The sequence below is a fragment of the Arachis ipaensis genome, chromosome B3, assembly GCF_059453495.1.
Source record: "Arachis ipaensis isolate K30076 ecotype BB chromosome B3, ASM5945349v1, whole genome shotgun sequence".
Taxonomy (NCBI): Eukaryota; Viridiplantae; Streptophyta; class Magnoliopsida; order Fabales; family Fabaceae; genus Arachis; species Arachis ipaensis.
The window spans coordinates 72,695,386-72,702,771 of NC_142438.1; the positions used below are offsets into that span (position 1 = coordinate 72,695,386).

Genomic DNA, 7,386 nt, shown 5'->3' on the forward strand with positions numbered 1-7,386 from the left:
TTTATTCAAAAATTACATTTTTGGACTTTACTATGAGTTTGTGTATTTTTCTGTGATTTCAGGTATTTTCTGGCTGAAATTGAGGGACCTGAGTAAAAATCTGATTCAGAGGCTAAAAAAGGACTGCAGATGTTGTTGGATTCTGACCTCCCTCCACTCAAAGTGGATTTTATGGAGCTACAGAAGCCCAATTGGTGCAATCTCAATTTTGTTGGAAAGTAGACATCCTAGGCTTTCCAGCAATATATAATAGTCCATACTTTGCCTGAGATTTGATGGCTCAAACTAGCACCAGAATTGGAGTTAAACGCCCAAACTGGCACCAAAGCTGGCGTTTAACTCCAGAAACATCCTAAGCACAAAAAAGCTTCAATGCTCAGCCTAAGCACACACCAAGTGGGCTCCAGAAGTGGATTTCTGCACTATCTGCACTTAGTTACTCATTTTCTGTAATCCTAGGTTGCTAGTCTAGTATAAAAACTACTTTTAGAGATTTATTTTATATCTTTTGATCACTTTAGGACTTTTTGACCATCTTTGTATGGAATCAAATCCTTGACCATCTTTTGATCATTGTTCACGTTTGGAGGCTGGCCTCACGGCCATGCCTAGACCTCTTTTTATTTATGTATTTTCTACGGTGGAGTTTCTACACCTTATAGATTAAGGTGTGGAGCTCTGCTGTTCTTCATGAATTAATACAATTACTACTGTTTTTCCTTCAATTCATGCCTACTTCTTCTCCAAGATATACTCTTGTTCTTAATTCAGTTAAGTCAGAATGAAGGGGTGACCCGTGACAATCACCCAATCTTCGTTACTCGCTTAGCCAAGATCGCGTGCCTGACAACCACAAAGCGGTCTACATGATGTTCAACGTAGTCATTGGACGACAGCTGGAGTATACTCTCTTGGATATCTAATACACGGACCGAGTCCGTGAGATTAGTATCTTCGTGGTATAGGCTAGAACCATTGGCAGCATTCCTGAGATCCAAAAAGTCTAAACCTTGTCTGTGGTATTCCGAGTAGGATCTGGGAATGGATGACTGTGATGAGTTTAAACTTGCGAATGTTGTGCGCAGTGACAGTGTGCAAAAGGACAATGGTCCTATTCTGACGCTAGCGGGAACCGACAGATGATTAGTGATGAGCGGATAATTTATACGCTTTTTTGCATTATTTTTAGTAGGATCTAGTTACTTTTAGGGATGTTTTTATTAGTTTTTATGTTAAATTCACATTTCTGAACTTTACTATGAGTGTGTGTGTTTTTCTGTGATTTCAGGTATTTTCTGGCTGAAATTGAGGGACTTGAGCAAAAATCAGATTCAGAGGTTGAAGAAGGACTGCTGATGCTGTTGGATTCTGATCTCCCTGAACTTAAAGTGGATTTTCTGGAGCTACAGAACTCAAAATGGCGTGCTTCAAATTGCGTTGACAAGTAGACATCCAGGGCTTTCCAGCAATATATAATAGTCCATACTTTGGCCGAGTTTAGATGACGCAAAAGGGCGTTGAATGCCAGTTCTACGCTGTAGTCTGGAGTTAAACGCCAAAAACACGTCTCGAACCAGAGTTGAACACCAAAAATACGTTACAACTTGGTGTTCAACTCCAGAAGAAGCCTCTGCACGTGTAAACTTCAAGCTCAGCCCAAGCACATACCAAGTGGGCCCCGGAAGTGGATTTATGCATCAATTACTTATTTCTGTAAACCCTAGTAACTAGTTTAGTATAAATAGAACTTTTTACTAGTCTTTTAGACATCTTATGATTTTTAGTTCATCTTTAGATCATATTGATCAGATTTGGGGGATGGCCTCTCGGCCATGCCTGAACCTTCATCACTTATGTATTTTCAATGGTAGAGTTTCTACACTCCATGGATTAAGGTGTGGAGCTCTGCTGTTCCTCACGAATTAATGCAAAGTACTACTGTTTCTCTATTCAATTCAACTTATTCCGCTTCTAAGATATTCATTCGCACTTCAATATGAATGTGATGAACGTGACAATCATCATCATTCCCCTATGAACGCGTGCCTAACAACCACTTTCGTTCCACCTTAGATTGAATGAATATCTCTTGGATCTCTTAATCAGAATCTTCGTGGTATAAGCTAGATTGATGGCGGCATTCATGAGAGTCCAGAAAGTCTAAACCTTGTCTGTGGTATTCCGAGTAGGATTCAGGGATTGAATGACTGTGACGAACTTCAAACTCGCGAGTGCTGGGCGTAGTGACAGACGCAAAAGGAGGGTGAATCCTATTCCAGTATGATCGAGAACCTCAGATGATTAGCCGTGCTGTGACAGAGCATTTGGACCTTTTTCACAAGAGGATGGGATGTAGCCATTGACAACGGTGATGCCCTTACAGAAAGTTTGCCATGGAAAGGAGTAGGACTGATTGGATGAAGACAGCAGGAAAGCAGAAGTTCAGAAGAACGAAAGCATCTCTATACGCTTATCTGAAATTCTCACCAATGAATTACATAAGTATTTCTATCTTTATTTTCTATTTATTTATTATTATTACTCGAAAACTCCATAACCATTTGATATCCACCTGACTAAGATTTACAAGATGACCATAGCTTGCTTCATACCAACAATCTACGTGGGATCGACCCTTACTCACGTAAGGTTTTATTACTTGGACGACCCAGTGCACTTGCTGGTTAGTTGTGCGAAGTTGTGAAGTTATGTTTGGACCATGGTATTGTGCACTAGTTTGTTGGCTCCATTGCCAGGGAGAGAACGAACAACAAATTTTACAACCTGAGTAACAATTTCGCATACCAAGTTTTTGGCGCCGTTGCTGGGGATTGTTCGAGTTTGGACAACTGACGGTTCATCTTGTTGCTCAGATTGGGTAAATTTCTTCTTATTTTATTTTCAAAAAGTTTTCAAAAATATTTTCTTCTTTTTCGTTTTTTCCAATTAATTTTCGAAAAAAAAATATATTCAAAAAAAATTTATATTATGTTCTTCAGAATTTTTAAGAATGAATTCTAGAGTTTCATGAAGCATGTGAAGCCTGGCTGGCAGTAAAGCCATGTCTAAATTCTTTTGGACTGAGGCTTCCAAACCATCTTCATAGAGGCAAGTTAATTTGATAATTAATGAGCAGTATATCTGAGTTACATGCTGAAGCTTGGCTGGCCATTGACCATGTCTAGTGTTTTGGACCGGAGCTTTCATTGAAAGCTTGGCTGGCTAGTGAGCCATGTCTAATTCCTGGACTGAAGCTTTAGACTAAGAATGCAAGATTCCTGGAATTCATATTAAAAATTTTGGAATCCTTATTTTTCTTTTTCAAATTAATTTTCGAAAAATACAAAAAAAATTAGAAAATCATAAAAATCAAAAAATATTTCATGTTTCTTGTTTGAGTCTTGAGTCAAATTGTAAGTTTGGTGTCAATTGTATATTCATTTTGCATTTTTCGAAAATTCATGCATTCATAGTGTTCTTCATGATCTTCAAGTTGTTCTTGGTAAATCTTCTTGTTTGATCTTGATGTTTTCTTGTTTTGTGTCTTTTCTTATTTTTCATGTGCATTTTTGCATTCATAGTGTCTGAACATGAAAGATTTCTAAGTTTGGTGTCTTGCATGTTTTCTTTGCATATAAAATTTTCAAAAATAAGTTCTTGATGTTCATCATGATCTTCAAAGTGTTCTTGGTGTTCATCTTGACATTCATAGCATTCTTGCATTCATTCATTGTTTTGATCCATAACTTTCATGCATTGAGTCCCTTTCATGTTTTTCTCTTTCATCATTAAAAATTTTAAAAAAAATATCTTTCCCTTTTTCACTCATAAATTTCAAAAATTTGAGTTGACTTTTTCAAAACTTTTTAAAAAAAACTTAGTTGTTTCTTATGAGTCAAATCAAATTTTCAATTTGAAAACCTTATCTTTTTCAAAATCTTTTTCAAAAATCAAATCTTGTTTATTTTTCTTATTCATTTTTGAAAATTTTAAAAATATTTTTCAAAAATCTTTTTCTTATTTTTATATCATATTTTCAAAAATCACATCATCAATTAATGTTTTGATTCAAAAATTTCGAGTTTGTTACTTACTTGTTAAGAAAGATTCAAACTTTAAATTCTAGAATCATATCTTGTGATATCTTGTGAGTCAAGTCATTAATTATGATTTTAAAAATCAAATCTTTTTCAAAACTAATTCTAATCATATCTTCCTATCATATTTTTTTTTAAATCTTATCTTTTTCAAAAATTTGACTTTCAAATATCTTTTCTAACTTCTTATCTTCTTATCTTTTCAAAATTGATTTTCAAATCTTTTTCAACTAACTAATTGACTTTTTGTTTGTTTCTTATCTTTTTCAAAACTACCTAACTAACTCTCTCTCTCTAATTTTCGAAAAACTCTTCCCTCTTTTTCAAAAATTCTTTTTAATTAAATAGTTATTTCAATTTTCAATTTTAATTTGATTTCATTCCTAATTTTCGAAAATCACTAACCCCTTTTCAAAAATTTATTTTCGAAAATCCTCTCTCTCTCTCTCTCATCTCCTTCTATTTATTTATTCATCTACTAACACTTCATCTCACCCAAATTCGAACCCCCTCTTCCATCTGTGTTCGAATTTTCTCTTCTTCCTTTCTTTACATTACATTCTTTTCTTCTTCTACTCACACAGGGGAACCTCTATACCTGGGTAAAAAGGATCCCTATTATTATTATTTTTCTGTTTCCTCTTTTTCATATGAGCAGGAGCAAGGACAAAAACATTCTTGTTGAAGCAGATCCTGAACCTGAAAGAACTCTAAAGAGAAAACTAAGAGAAGCTAAAATACAACAATCCAGAGATAACCTTACAGAAATTTTCGAACAGAAAGAGGAGATGGCAGCCGAAAATAATAATGCAAGGAGGATGCTTGGTGACTTTACTGCACCTAATTCCAATTTACATGGAAGAAGCATCTCAATTCCTACCATTGGAGCAAACAATTTTGAGCTGAAACCTCAATTAGTTTCTCTGATGCAACAAAACTGCAAGTTTTATGGACTTCCATCTGAAGATCATTTTCAGTTCTTAACTGAATTCTTGCAGATCTGTGATACTGTTAAGACTAATGGAGTAGATCCTGAAGTCTACAGGCTCATGCTTTTCCCGTTTGCTGTAAGAGACAGAGCTAGAATATGGTTGGATTCTCAACCTAAAGATAGCCTGAACTCTTGGGATAAGCTAGTCAAGGCTTTCTTAGCCAAGTTCTTTCCTCCTCAAAAGCTGAGTAAGCTTAGAGTGGATGTTCAAACCTTCAGACAGAAAGAAGGTGAATCCCTCTATGAAGCTTGGGAGAGATACAAGGAACTGACCAAAAAGTGTCCTTCTGACATGCTTTCAGAATGGACTATCCTGGATATATTCTATGATGGTCTGTCTGAATTAGCTAAGATGTCATTGGATACTTCTGCAGGTGGATCCATTCACCTAAAGAAAACGCCTGCAGAAGCTCAAGAACTCATTGACATGGTTGCTAATAACCACTTCATGTACACTTCTGAGAGGAATCCTGTGAGTAATGGGATGCCTCGGAAGAAGGGAGTTCTTGAAATTGATACTCTGAATGCCATATTGGCTCAGAACAAAATATTGACTCAGCAAGTCAATATGATTTTTCAGAGTCTGAATGGAATGCAAGCTGCATCCAATAGTACTCAAGAGGCATCTTCTGAAGAAGAAGCTTATGATCCTGAAAACCCTGCAATAGCAGAGGTGAATTACATGGGTGAACCATATGGAAACACCTATAATCCCTCATGGAGAAATCATCCAAATCTCTCATGTAAGGATCAACAAAAGCCTCAATAAGGCTTTAATAATGGTGGAAGAAACAGGTTTAGCAATAGCAAGCCTTTTCCATCATCCACTCAGCAACAGACAGAGAACCCTGAACAAAATACCTCTAATTTACCAAACTTAGTCTATGATCTATCTAAGGCCACTGTGAGTTTCATGAATGAAACAAGGTCCTCCATTAGAAATTTGGAAGCACAAGTGGGCCAGCTGAGTAAGAAGATCACTGAAACCCCTCCTAGTGCTCTCCCAAGCAATACAGAAGAAAATCCAAAAGGAGAGTGCAAGGCCATTGACATAGTCAACATGGCCGAACCTAGAGAGGAAGGGGAGGATGTGAATCCCAAGGAGGAAGACTTCCTGGGATGTACAGTGATCAATAAGGAGTTTCCCTCTGAGGAACCAAAGGACTCTGAGGCTCATCTAGAGACCATAGAGATTCCATTAAACCTCCTTATGCCATTCATGAGCTCTGATGAGTATTCCTCTCCTGAAGAAAATGAGGATGTCACTGAAGAACAAGTTGCCAAGTTCCTTGGTGCAATCATGAAGCTGAATGCCAATTTTTTTGGTAATGAGACTTGGGGAGATGAACCTCCCATGTTCACCAATGAACTACATGCATTGGATTAACTGAGATTGCCTCAGAAGAAACAGGATCCTGGAAAGTTCCTAATACCTTGTACCATAGGCACCATGACCTTTGAGAAGGCTCTACGTGACCTGGGGTCAGGAATAAACCTCATGCCACTCTCTGTAATGGAGAAATTGGGAATCTTTGAGGTACAAGCTGCTAAAATCTCATTAGAGATGGCAGACAATTCCAGAAAACAGGCTTATGGACAAGTAGAGGACATATTAGTAAAGGTTGAAGGCCTTTACATCCCTGTTGATTTCATAATCCTAGAAACTGGGAAGGATGAGGATGAATCCATCATCCTTGGAAGACCCTTCCTAGCCACAGCAAGAGCTGTGATTAATGTTAACAGAGGTGAACTAGTCCTTCAATTGAATGAGGACTCCCTTGAGTTTAAAACTCAAAGACATCCTTCTGTAAACATGAAAAAGAGGCACAGTAAGCTTCTCCCACTGCAGAGTCAACCAGAGCCTCCACAGTCAAACTCTAAGTTTGGTGTTGGGAGGCCACAACCAAACTCTAAGTTTGGTGTTGAACTCCCATATCCAAACTCTAAGTTTGGTGTTGGGAAGTCTCAACAATGCTCTGAACATCTGTGAGGTTCCATGAGAGCCCACTGTCAAGCTATTGACATTAAAGAGGCGCTTGTTGGGAGGCAACCCAATTTTTATTTATCCAATTTTAATTTGTTTTTATTTCATGTTTTATAAGGTTCATGATCATGTGGAGTCACAAAATAAATAGAAAAATTAAAAACAGAATCAAAAACAACAGAAGAAAAATCACACCCTAGAGGAAGGACTTACTGGCGTTTAAACACCAGTAAGGAGCATCTGGCCGGCATTTAACGCCAGAACAAAGCATGGATCTGGCGTTGAACGCCAGAAACAAGCAGCATCCTGGCGTT

At 37.3% G+C, this 7,386-nt stretch overlaps 1 non-coding gene across 1 annotated transcript; it reads right to left on the minus strand.

Annotated features, from left to right (window-relative positions):
* Positions 1–5,278: 5,278 nt before the first annotated feature.
* Positions 5,279–5,386, minus strand: LOC148571110 (small nucleolar RNA R71). The gene has a single exon (XR_015909042.1). It is a non-coding gene; the product is annotated as a small nucleolar RNA R71 (small nucleolar RNA).
* Between the last annotated feature and the right edge of the window lie 2,000 nt (positions 5,387–7,386).